Source organism: Orycteropus afer, unplaced genomic scaffold (genome assembly GCF_000298275.1).
Source record: "Orycteropus afer afer isolate SDZICR_OR568_19922 unplaced genomic scaffold, OryAfe1.0 scaffold00317, whole genome shotgun sequence".
NCBI classification, from domain to species: Eukaryota; Metazoa; Chordata; class Mammalia; order Tubulidentata; family Orycteropodidae; genus Orycteropus; species Orycteropus afer.
This window is the reverse complement of record NW_006921904.1, coordinates 2,959,724-2,972,505: the sequence shown is the minus strand read 5'-3', so window position 1 is coordinate 2,972,505 and position 12,782 is coordinate 2,959,724.

Below are 12,782 nucleotides of genomic sequence, written 5' to 3'. Positions count from 1 at the left end.
GAAGGTTGGGCAATCTTACTTCCGTAGTGATACTGCCTCGGAAACCCAAGGAGGGGTCGCTATGAGTCGGGGCCGACTCAACAGCACATAACAACAACAACAACAACAACATAGCACCATGAGAGAACTAAAATACTGTAGTTTGATTTTTAGCTTATTTTTGTCTATGTGGCTAAGATGTGTCTCTTGTAGACGGCATATTGATAAGTCATGTTTCCTTATCCATTCTCTGACTTTCTGTCTCTTATTTGGTGCATTTAATACATTCATCGTAGTTATCCATAGGTAGGAATATATCCGTGTCATTTTGCCATGCTTGTTTTTTGTGGTATTGATGCTTTCTTTGCTCAGTGGTGTACCGCCTAAAACATTTATTTGACTGCTAACAAGAGGGCTGGTGGTTCAAACCCACCAGCCATTCCTCAGAAGGAAGATTGGGTGATCTACTTCCATAGTGATATCACCTCAGAAACCCAAAGAGGGGTCACTATGAGTCGGATCTGACTCGATGGCTGTGAGTTTGGTTTTTGGTTTTAAGTTCATTTTGTTTACGTCTTTTACTATCATTTTCTTAATTTCTATTGTTGCAGGATGTACTGAGACTTTATGATTTTCTTTTTTCTTTTAGACAGTTGGTTTATTCATATTATTTGATGGCACCTTGTAATTCATTATTAGGTTCCCAATTTTAAAACAGTCCATTCTATCTTGATACCATCTTGACTCTCTCTTCTTTGGGAATTCTATAACTACACCTTTTATTCCCTCTGTTTGTTTTGTAGTTATTTCATTTACAAACTGACATCTCTTATTGCCTTTTTTCACTATTGATGGTGTCCTTTATTTCTAACATAGCTACATCTGAGTTCCAACAGTCACTTGTCAGTTGTCTTACTGTGGTGACTTGCATGTTTCTGTGAGACTGGAGGCTATGCCACCAGTATTTTTAATACCATCAGGGTCACCCATGGTAGACAGGTTTCAGCAAAGCTTCCAGGCAAAGACAGACTGGAGAGAAGGACAGGGTCATCCTCTGCTGGAAAAATTGGCCACTAAAAACCTTTTGAATAGCAGTAAAACACTCTCTGGTATATTACTGGAAAACTTCACGAATAACCATGAAACACTGCCTGATATAATGCCATAGAAGGAGAAGGGCCGGCACCTAGTCCGTGGGATCAAAAAAAAAAAAAGTGAGGGGATGAAGAAAAGAAAGAGAAAGAAGAGTATAATAAAGGGGGGAAGATGGAACAAGTAAAAAGAAAAGGAATGTTAAAAAGAAGAAAGAGAGCAGCAAGGTACTGGAGGAAGTGCTAGCAACCAAACATGGCTGCTGGAGAGTGTAGTCCTCACTCTGTGGGCATGTACATCTCTGAACAGGGAGGGGAATGGGTGCGGAGGCTAACCCATGAGCGGCAGGGGCAGGCGGATGTCCACTCTGGGATCCAAAAGGAAAAGCAACAAGGGAAAAAGAATTTTAAAAGGATAGAAAAGACATAAAAGGGAGGGAAGAGGGAAGAACTATGAAGAAAAATAAAGAAAAAAAGGACACAGTGCTGGCAGTGAAGGGGTGTAGTTTGACTGGGGGTGGTGCTAACCTGGTCACCAGGAGATTGTGCAAGGTAAGGTGGGAAGGTCACCCTTCTCTGATTGTCACACAGAGATGTGGGTGCTGGTGAAGTCATGGGCAAGTGGAGCCAGTTATCTGCTTTCTTCTCCAATGAGAACACTGTTTGCAATAATTCAAAATGGCCACACTGTGCCAGTTGATAGTTTATCACTCCTCCTTCACTGTTTTCATTCAGTCTCTTCCTCTTACCAGTATTTGATCTACTTCTTTATCCTTTCCTTTGAATCTCTAGGCTTCAGGATTATCATCTGCATCTGTTTCACTTGGTTTCTTGAGTCTTGGTTTTAGAATCTGGACAGAGTATCTGCCTAGTCTGCCATCTAAGATCCTCCTACCTGTTAATGAAAATTATTGATGATACAACTTAACAACCTGCCATGCTAATGTCTGGTGTTTCTTCAAATGCATAAGCCTTAACCCTAATAGGTTTGAATTCAAGATCATTAACTACATCTTCTATTTTAGTGCAGCTCTAACATGAGTGTAGTGAGAGTTTAGCGTTCCCACAGAGTTGCAGGTTTGTTCATTAATGAACATTAACTGGTAGAGATGAAGCAGTGATCTGACCTTACCATGGTGAAGCCACTTTGAACTGTCTGCAAGACAGATCACCTGATACCAAGTTCTGCCCAAGTGTCTTCCTACTCATAGGGACATCTCTTGTGAATATTTATGTATCATCAATCTTAGAAGCCAATATTTCAAGTTCCATTCTTCACAGAAGAAAAAAATTTTTTTTTCCTATTTTTTGTATTGCATTAACAACTTGAAAAAACTCTCTGCATAAAATGTAGAGATATTACTACAATATATTCACTAATATATTTTAAATTATATACTACCAACATCTATGTTATATCTGGCTATTTATAGTCAATTAATGGCTTTATATTTAATACAAACTAATAAGTATAATCTTGCAAGTATCCAGAATAGTTTTAAAAGGTTCTTGGATTTATTTATTTTTTATACCAAAAGTAGATAAAATGTCAAGGAGGCATGTGATGGACTGTCAGAGAGTGACCAGTCCCAGTGCAAGTGGCCTTCAAGTAGGTTCTGACTCAAGGTGACCCATGTGCATCACAATAGAGCTATGTTCCATGAGGCTTTCAGCAGCTGATTTTTTGGAACGGGATCACCAGGTTCTGTGACTCCTCTGCATGGACTCGAATTCCAAAACGTTTCACAAATGAGGTTAAATTCACTTAAAATTAAAGCTGTAATTTGGGGCTGTTGGGATTTAAAACTGTTTCCTGATTAGGTGTGAGATTAAAACTTTTACAAAGTAAAAAAAAAAAAAAAGTATGATAAATGACATTTTGCTATCCTTAAAGGGTGGATGAGAAGTAAAAACAAATAAAATATTTTTGAAAATTTATTTATTGTGGCCCCACCTTGGACATTGAAATTAAAAATCTCTGTGCATACCCAGTAAGTTTGATCAATTTCAGACTGCAAATATTGGTAAAAAAAAAAAAACTTCAATTTCATCATCTTTATCCTTAGTAGTTGGTGTATAAATTTGAATAATAGTCATATTAACCAGTCTTCCTTGTAGGCATATGGATATTATCCTATCACTGACAGTGTTGTGCTTCAGGATATATCTTTTTTTAAAAAATTTTAATTCTTTTTTTTTTTAATTTTTATTGTGATTTGGGTGAAAGCTTACAGAGCAAATTCACTTTCTGTACAGCAGCTCACATACACTTTGTCTCATGACATTGACTGTAATTTCCCACAATGCAACAGCTCCCCTCCCATTTCCTCCCCATAATTACCACTTCCCTGCATCCTTCTCTCCCATGAGCTCCTGCCCCTCCAGCTGTCTCCCTGTGCATATACAATCCTATTCTCCCATGATTGATCTCTCCAAGGAGTGTATCTGCCTAATGCAAATATTCAGCTCATATGCCTGTCTTTTGTTTGGCTGGAAGCCACAGGAGTGGGTTCAATTTCAGACCTGAAGGACATCTAGGGGCTATAGTCTCAGGGGTTCAGGATAGACCTTGAAATGTTCTTTTTGATGATGAATATGACATCATTCCTCTTCAAATTGTCATTCCCAGCATGGTGGACCATATGATTATCCAATTCAAAATGATTAATACCAGTCCATTTTAGCTTACTAATTCCTAGGATATTAATCTTTAGGTGTTCTATTTCATTTTTGATGATCTCCAATATTCTACATTCACACTTCCTGCATCCCATGTTCTAATTCCTAATGCATGTTTGCAGCTATTTCTTTTCATTTTGAGTCATGTCACATCAGCAAATAAAGGACCTGAAAGCTTTACTTCATCCATGTCATTAAGATTGACTCTACTTTGAGGAGACAGCTCTTCCCCAGTCATTTTTGAGTGCTTCAGATGTGAGAGACTCATCTTCTGGCACTATATCAGGCAATGTGCTGCTGCTATTCATAAGGTTTTCAATGGTCAATTTTTTTAGAAGTAAGTCATCAGGCCTGTCTTAGTCTAGAAGTTCTGCTGAAACCTGTCCACTATGGGTGACCCTGCTTCTATTTGACATACTATTGGCACAGTTTCCAGCATCACAACAACATGCAAGTCACCACAATATGACAAACTGACAGATAACTACTAACCCTAAACCTAACCCTAACTTGTGTTCAGACAATTGGAAACAAAGAAGGATCAGCAGTTGGAAAGTATGACTTTGGTGATAGAAACAATGCTAGAGATCACATGGTAGAATTTTGCAAGATCAAAAATTTATTCATTGCAAATACATTTTTCAACAATATAAACAGTGACTAAACACATAGACCTCACCAGATGGAATGCACAGGAATGAAATCAACAACATCTGTGGAAAATGATGATGGACAAGCTCAATATCATTGGTCAGAACAAGGCCAGGGACAACTCTGAAACAGACCATCTATTGCTCTTATGTAAGTTCAAGTTGAAGCTGAAGAAAATTAAAACAAGTCCATGAGAACCAAAGTACAACCTTGAGTATATCCCACATGAATTACAGACCATCTGAAGAATAGATTTGACACAATGACCAAAGACCATAGGGGTCATGGGATGACATCAAGAATATCATAAATGAAGAAAGCAAAAAGTCATTAAAAAAAAAAAAAAAGACAGGAAAGAAAAAAACGACCAAAACGGATGTCAGAAGGGACTCTGCAACTTGCTCTTGAATGTAGAGTAGCTAAAGCAAATGGAAGAAATGATGAAGTACAAGAATTGAGAAGAAAATCTGAAAGGGCAATTCGAGAAGACAAGGTAGTATAATGAAATATGCGAAGACCTACAGTTAGAAAACCAAAAGGGAAGATCATACTCAGTATTTCTCAAGCTGAAAGAGCTGAAGAAAAAATTCAAGTCTCCAGTTGCAATATTGGAGGATACTAAAGGCAAAATTTTGAACAACACAGGAAACATTAAAAGAAGATGGAAGAAATATAGAATCACTGTACCAAAAAGAATTGGTCGATCTTCCAACATTTCAAGAGGTAACAAATGTTCAAAATCCAATGGTGTTGAAGGAAGAAGATCACACTGCACTGAAAGTATTGGTGAAAAACAAGGCTCCAGTAATTGATGGAATACCAACAGAAATACTTCAATAAACGGATGCAATTCAGGAAGCACTCAGTCATCTATGCCAAGACAATTGTTAGACAACTACTTGACCAACCTTTCAAAGAAAGGTGATTTAACAGAATGAGGAAATTATTGAAAAATACCATTTATATTAAATGCAAGGAAAATTTTGCTGAAGATAATTTAAAGAATGTTTGCAGCAGTACATCAAAAGGGAACTGCCAGAAATTCAAGTTAGATTCAAAAAAGGATGTAGAGTTAGGAATATCATTGCTGATGTCAGAAGGATTTTGGCTGAAAGCAAAGAATACCAGAAGGATGTTTACCTGCGTTTTACTGACTACACAAAGGCATATGACTGAGTGGGTCATAACAAATTGTGGATAACATAGTGAAGAAAGAGAATTCCAGAAGACTTAATTAGGCTCAGAGGCCTGTAAATAGACAAAGAGGCAGTCATTTGAAAAGAACAAGAGGATACTATATGGTTTAAAAACAAGAAAGGTGTGTGCCGAGTTGTATCCTTTTGCCATATTTGTTCAATCTGTATAGTGAGAAAATAATCTGAGAAGTTAGACTACATGAAGAAGAACAGGGCATCAGGATTGGAGGAAGGCTCATTAACAACCTGCCATATGCAGAAGACACAGCCTTGCTTGCTGAAAGTGAAGAGGACTTGAAGTACTTACTGATGTAGATCAAAGACTACAGTCTGCAGATGGATATCACCTTATTATAAAGAAAACAAAAATCCTCACAACTGGACCAATAAGGGACATCATGACAAATGGAGAAAAGATTGAAGTTGTCAGGGATTTAATTTTACTTGGACTCACAATCAACACCCATGGAAGCAGCAGTCAAGAAATCAGACATCATATTGCACTAGGCATATTTGCTGCAAAAGACCTCTTTAAAGTGCTGAAGAGCAAAATGTCTATTTGAAGACTAAGGTGCACCTAACGCAAGCCATAGTATTTTCAGTCACCTCATATCCATGTGAAAGCTGGATAACGAATGAGGAAGACTGAAGAAGAGTTGATGCTTTTGAGTTGTGGTGTTGGCAAAAAATACTGAAAGTACCATGGATTGCCAAAAGATCTAAGGAATCTGTCCTAGAAAAAATGCAGCCAGAATGCCACTTGGAAGTGAGAATGGCCAGCCTTCGTCTCACCTGCTTTGGTCATGTGGTCAAAAAGGACAATTCCCTGGAGAAGGATGTCATGCTTGGTAAAGTGATGGTCAACCAAGAAGGGGAAGGCCCTCAAAGGGATAGATTGACACAATGGCTGCAACGATGCTCTCAGGTATACAAAGGTTGTGAGGACAGCACATGACTGAGCAGTGTTTCGTTCTATTGCACATAGGGTTGTCGTGAGTCAGAGGAGACTCGGCAGCACCTAATAACATCAACAACAGGGAAATATTGTAAATATTGTACACATCAGCCAGTCTACTGACGGATGAGACTGTATTCTCCTCCTGTCTTATAGCACTCAGCCTTCTTGGAATATAGAACATGTTTAAGGTGTTATTGGGAAAAGAGTTTACAGTGCTATCAAGTTAAAGACCAATTGCAATATGGGGTTCCAGTTGTCAAAGTTAGGCCTGAAACAAACTAAATAGAGGGACAATCAGAGGACTTTTTACCAAGCTTTTACATAGACTCAAGATTCACTAAAATGCATGGGCTGAAAAATTTGAAATTCTGAAAAACCACAGAGCCTTAGATCAAACTTCAGTGATGGTCATAATCCTCCAGGGCAACCAGGACATTGATTTCTGTGTTGTGGCCTCAGAGTGTCAGATTCAGTAGGTCTGGACCTGAGCACTTGTTTTTCTAACAAGTTCCCAGGTGATGAGGATGCTGCTGACCTAGAAACCACACTTGGAAAGGCACTTCCCTAAATACATGGGTGGTGATAATGGGTGAGTGCTCATTCACTAACCTTAAAGGCTGGTGGTTCAGACCCACCCAGAGGTGCTTAAGAAGAAAGCCCTGACAGTCAGCTTTTTCAAGAATGATTTTACAAAGCAATTTTGTTGTTAGTATTCATATAATCTAAGAAATACTACAATTAAGTAATTTACAACTGTATTTTATCAAATATTATCCTATCATTACAATTGATAATAACCATTACTGTGGTATGGTCTGGGAGCTCTGGTGGCATAAAGCCTAAGGCATTTGACTGCTAACCAGAAGGCTGGTGGTTCAAACCCACCAGCCACTCCTCGGAAGGAAGATTGGACAATCTATTTCCGTAGCGATACCACCTCAGAAACTCAAGGAGGAGTTGCTATGAGTAGAATCAACTCTATGGCAGTGAGTTTGCTTTGTTTGGTTTATGGTATGGTCTGGTATTGGAGGAGGCACATAGTGTTTATGTGGTGGGAGGCGTGGCGCCATAAGTTCCTACACTGAGTGACACCAACCATAGTGATGGCACTGCTCAAAATTGGGATTTCTTCTGAGCTAGCTATTTATAAATGGATGTTTACATTAGTCATGCATCATCGACTGAAATGGAATGGAAATGTTAGCATATTTTTTTATACTGTAGTTTGTTCAACTATGCAATCTGTTTATCTCTATCTATAAGGAGCTCTTGTGGTGTAGTGCCTAAGGCATTTGACTGCTAAAACCAGAAGGTTGGTGGTTCAAACCCACCAGCCACCCCATGGAAGGAAAATTGGGCAGTTTACTTCCATAAAAATTTGCCACCTTATAAACCCAATGGGGGTTGCTATGAGTCGGAATCGACTCAATGGCAGTGAGGTTGGTTTGGGTTTTTTTTATGTTTATTACAGACTGCAATGAAAACCTTAGAATCAATGCCTGGAACAAAATGAAACGTACAGAAAATGCATAACTTTAGCATTTAATGTTAGTTTTAAGTGAAAGTGAGATTTATTTTGAGATTGTGAAGGTTAGCCTTGGTTCTTTGACTTGCTAGCAGTACAGATCATTCTGTTTTGAGGCTTTTTTTGTTGGGTGCTGGTGAGTCAATTCTGACTCGTAGTGACCCTGGGAAACAGAGTAGAATTTCCTCATAGGGTTTGCTTGGCTGTGGTCTTTACGGGAGGAGCTCACCAGGTCCTTCTCCTGGGGGTAACCCATGCAACAGAGCAGAACTGCCCTATGGGGTTTTCTTGGCTGCTGAGTGGGTTCAAACCACCACTGGTTAGGTTAACAGTGTAGAGCTGACAGCCTCGCCCTTAACCCTTGTGCCTCCAGGGCAGCTGCAGAGCTTGCTGGAAGCTGCCCAGCAAATAGTCGAGGAATAGGCTCAAAATGTAGCTATTTCTGCCTCTGTTCAGTGCTTAGAATATAATAGGTGTGCAAGAAATGTATTGGTCTTGGATGGATTAATGGAGGAAATTAAAGACAGACAGATAGATGGACAGATGGATAAATGGAGGGAGGGAGACATGATCCCATTAGAATAAATCTTCAAGGTTGTCAATAGAGTCAAAACTGGGACTTCCCCATCTGCCACGTTCTGAAGTTCCCAACTTCCCTTCTTTTAGGATGAAGTTTCTCTGTGTACAAAGGTGGTTGGTATTGTAGGCTATGCCCAGGGGAGAGAAAAACAAAAGCCCCACGTGCTGTTTTTAAAAGTGGTGCAAGCAGGATATGAAGGGTATTGTTTTAAAATCACATCTCCCAGTAGAGAAGACTAATCCTCATCAAAATTGTTTGTTTTGTTTTCCTGTCTCACTCATAATACTGTAAACATGTTTTCTAACTTACCCCAAAACTTATATTTCATCCTTAGTATACATATTCTTTTAATAACCTTGAATTGTATTAAGAATCACTATTTGCTTTTTAGTTTCACACACAGATGTGGCTGTCAGCGACATCTCCCTGTCAAGTTTCAAGGTCATGGCACAGACCCCAGCCTCCCTTTTTTCCAGCTCTCCCAGTCCCACCACAACAGCAGCGCCTCAGCAACTTGAAGCCAGGTCACCATACACAGCCCACTGTGCCGCCTACAAATTCTGCAAACCAGATTCATTCCTATTTTTATCTTATAAACTGGCCAGATGTCAGAGGCTTGGTTTGTGTTTAGTTTTACTGTGGTTTGCTTTCTCCCGCTGCTCTGATAGCTTTTAAAGCCTGTGATCAGCATGTGATGTGTTCTGTAGCAATGTTGTTGTTGTTAGGTGGATTAGGTATGAGCAAAGAATGGGAATGGATTGAGCTCAGCAGTTGGTTTAGTGGCCTCAGGGTGAGCAGTCTTCCAGGTCCTCATTTTGCTATAAGTCGAAATTAACTAGCTGGCAAAAGGTAATGAACAGAAAGTCCTCTTTTAAAAACTGGGTTGTTTCTAGAACTTGGGATTCTGTATAACAGCTAATATTGGTGATAGTTACTAGAGGGTCAAGGAAAACAAGGGAAACTCTAAAGGAGATGGATTGGCACTTCACCAACAACAATGGACTCAAACACGCCGACACTCATGAAGGTGGTGGAAGACTAGGCAATAGTTCATTGTTACACATGGGGTCACCAGGAGTCAGAGCTGACTCGAGTCAACTAACAACAACTCAGCGACCCTGTGTACAACAGAAAGAAACACTGCCCGGTCCTGTGTCGTCCTCACAATCACTGCTGTGTTTCAGCCCATTGTTGCAGCCTTTGTTATGTCAATCCATCTCCTTGAGGGTCTTCCCCTTTTCTTCTGACCCTCCACCATGATGTCCTTCTCCAGAAACTGGTCCCTCCTAATAACAACTCCAATGTATGTGAAATGGAGCAAGCAAATAGTCTGAGAAATTGGATTGTATGAAGAAGAGTGCAGCATCAGGATTGGAGGAAGACTCATTAACAACCTGTGATATGCAGATCACACAACATTGCTTGCTGCAAGTGAGGAAGTCTTGAAGCACTTACTGATGACGATCAAAGACTACAGCCTTCAACATGGATTACACCTCAACATAAAGAAAACAAAAATCCTCACAACTGGATCAATAAGCAACATCATAATAAATGGAGAAAAGACTGACGTTGTCAAGGATTTCATTTTAGTTGGATCCACAATCAACACTCACGGAAGCAGCAGCCAAGAAATCTAATAGCGTGCTGCATTGGCCAAATCTGCTACCTTAGCCCTGAGGGCCAAGGTGCACCTCACCCAAGCTATAATATTTTCAATTCCCTCATGTGTATCCAAAAACTGGACAATAAAGAAGGAAGACCGAAGAAGAATTGATGCCTTTGAACTGTGATGTTAGCAAAGAATATTGAACATACCAAGGACTGCCAGAAGAACAAACAAATCTATCCTGGAAGAAGTACAACCAGAATGCACCTTGGAAGGATGGTGGCAAGATTTCATCTTAGGTAAAAACGACTAACAACTATTCAGCTTCCCTGTGTGTCAGGGAGACCCTGGGTGCAAACAGTTATATCCTCGGCTGATACCCAAAAAGCTGAAGTCAACACAGAGACATCAGAAGAAAGAGTTGCCAACGTACCTCAGGAAAACCAGTTACTGAAACCCAGGGGAGCACAGTTCTACTCTGACACAGACTTGGCGGGAGTCAAACTTACCCCTACTGCAACTGCGTACTAGCGATACGTTAGAGATGTCCTCACAACAACCCTGGGGGGTATATGTTCTTACTTTCACTTTACATAAAGGAAAACTCAGGCTCAGGGAGACTAGGTAACTTGCAATTATCAGCCTAAGTTGCAGCCAGTTCTATTTGTCTCCAAATAATAACAGCTGTAATAACACTTAATGTTCATTGACTTCTTCATTTGAATTTCTATAATGTGTATAATTTCTTATGATTTGCACAACAGCCCCAACAGGAGGATGCTATTATCATCTCCATTTTACAGATGATGAGACAAAAGCACAGAGAAGTTAAGGAACGTCCTCCAGGTCACACAGCAAAGTGAGAGGCACAAACCTAGGCAGCCAGTCCCTGAGCCCACACCCACCCACTGGACCACACTGCCCTCGTATTAAGGTTTATTTCTCCTGCCAATATCATCAGGACTTTTCCTAAAACTCTGCTTCCACTGGGGAAAAAAATTGTGTCACAGACAAGAGAGACACAAGTGGGCAGGGATGAGGAGGCCTGTGTTGTGTTTCTAATTCTGTTCCAACTCCCTATCCTATGAGCATATCCCACAGCTCTTCTGAGTCCCACTTTCTTCATAAAAGGAAAGAGTTATGAGTGATCTCCAAGAAGAGAAACTTGAATCTACAGGCTGGGAGAACAAGTGGGTGGGGCAGGACTGGCCACATAATTTGCAGTGCACAATGCAGGAATGATTAAGAACTGTAAGAAGTAGCATCTGAATAGACAGGCATATATGGGTGAACATTTTACATCAGGTAGATACACTCCTTGGAGAGACCAATTGCAGGAGAACAGAAGGGCAGGGTTTGCAAAGGGAGACAGCTCAGGGGTCAGGAGGGCACGGGAGGGAAGGAATGGGGAAGAGGAACTATGGGGAGGAAGTGGGAAGAGAGCTGTTACACTGTGGGGAATGTCATGAAACAGAATATGTATGAACTGTTGCATGGAAAATGAATTTGTTCTGTAAACTTTTCCCAAATCACAATAAAAATTAGAAGAGAAAAAAAAAAAAAAGAAGAAGTAATAGCTGGACCTTGAACCACACACAGGGTTCTTCTCTAGGGGAAACCAGTGTAAGTGCACAGACCATGTGCCTCTTAAGCCAGCCTCAAGTGGGATCACCAGCCACACGAGGAACCGTGGCAGCATATTTCTGTTGAGGGAGTCAACAAGCCAATGCTGGAAAAGACATTTTCAGAAAGGAACAAGCAGTTAACCCATTCAGTTGCTAACTGTAAAGGTTGGAAGTTCAAGTCTACTCATAGGACCTTGGAAGAAAGACCTGGCAATCTACTTCCTATAAATCAGCCAGGGATGACCCTACAGAGCACCATTTTATGTGGCAAACATGGGTCACCAGGAGTCAGGATTGAATCAATGGTAACCGGTTGGTTTTCTTCAAGGAAGCACCTTAGCACTTTCAGGGGTGGGAGATTTCTGCAGCTAGATCCTTATCACCCTCTAAGCCCAAGGGGACTGCAGCTTTCAGTGACTGAGAAAGGGCTGTGAGTGCTGGAGGGACATAATCAGAGAAACCATATGATAAAATGTTTTAAAATGAGATATTCTTACCTCTTTTGTTTCATAGAGAAAGAATGGCCATGGGATAGTCTTGGTAGAAGAAACCATCCTTAATCTGAAGGCAGTGTGCCTAAGTGGTTAGGCATGAGCTCTGGAGTCAACTGCCTGGGTTTGTATCCCATCTTTCCCTCTCACCTAGCTGTGTGGCCTTGTGTAGGTGACTAAACCTCTCTGTGCTTCTGTTTCTTCATCTGCAAAAAGGAGAAGAAAACAATATCCCCCTCACATGGCTGTTGTGAAGATCATTCTAGCAAAAGGGACTCTTTTGACCAATAATTATTATTTCTTGTGTATTGGGAGCTCTGGTAGCATAGTGGCTAAGACACTTGCCTGCTAACCAGACGGCTGGCGGTTCAAACCCACCAGCCACTCCTCGGAAGGAA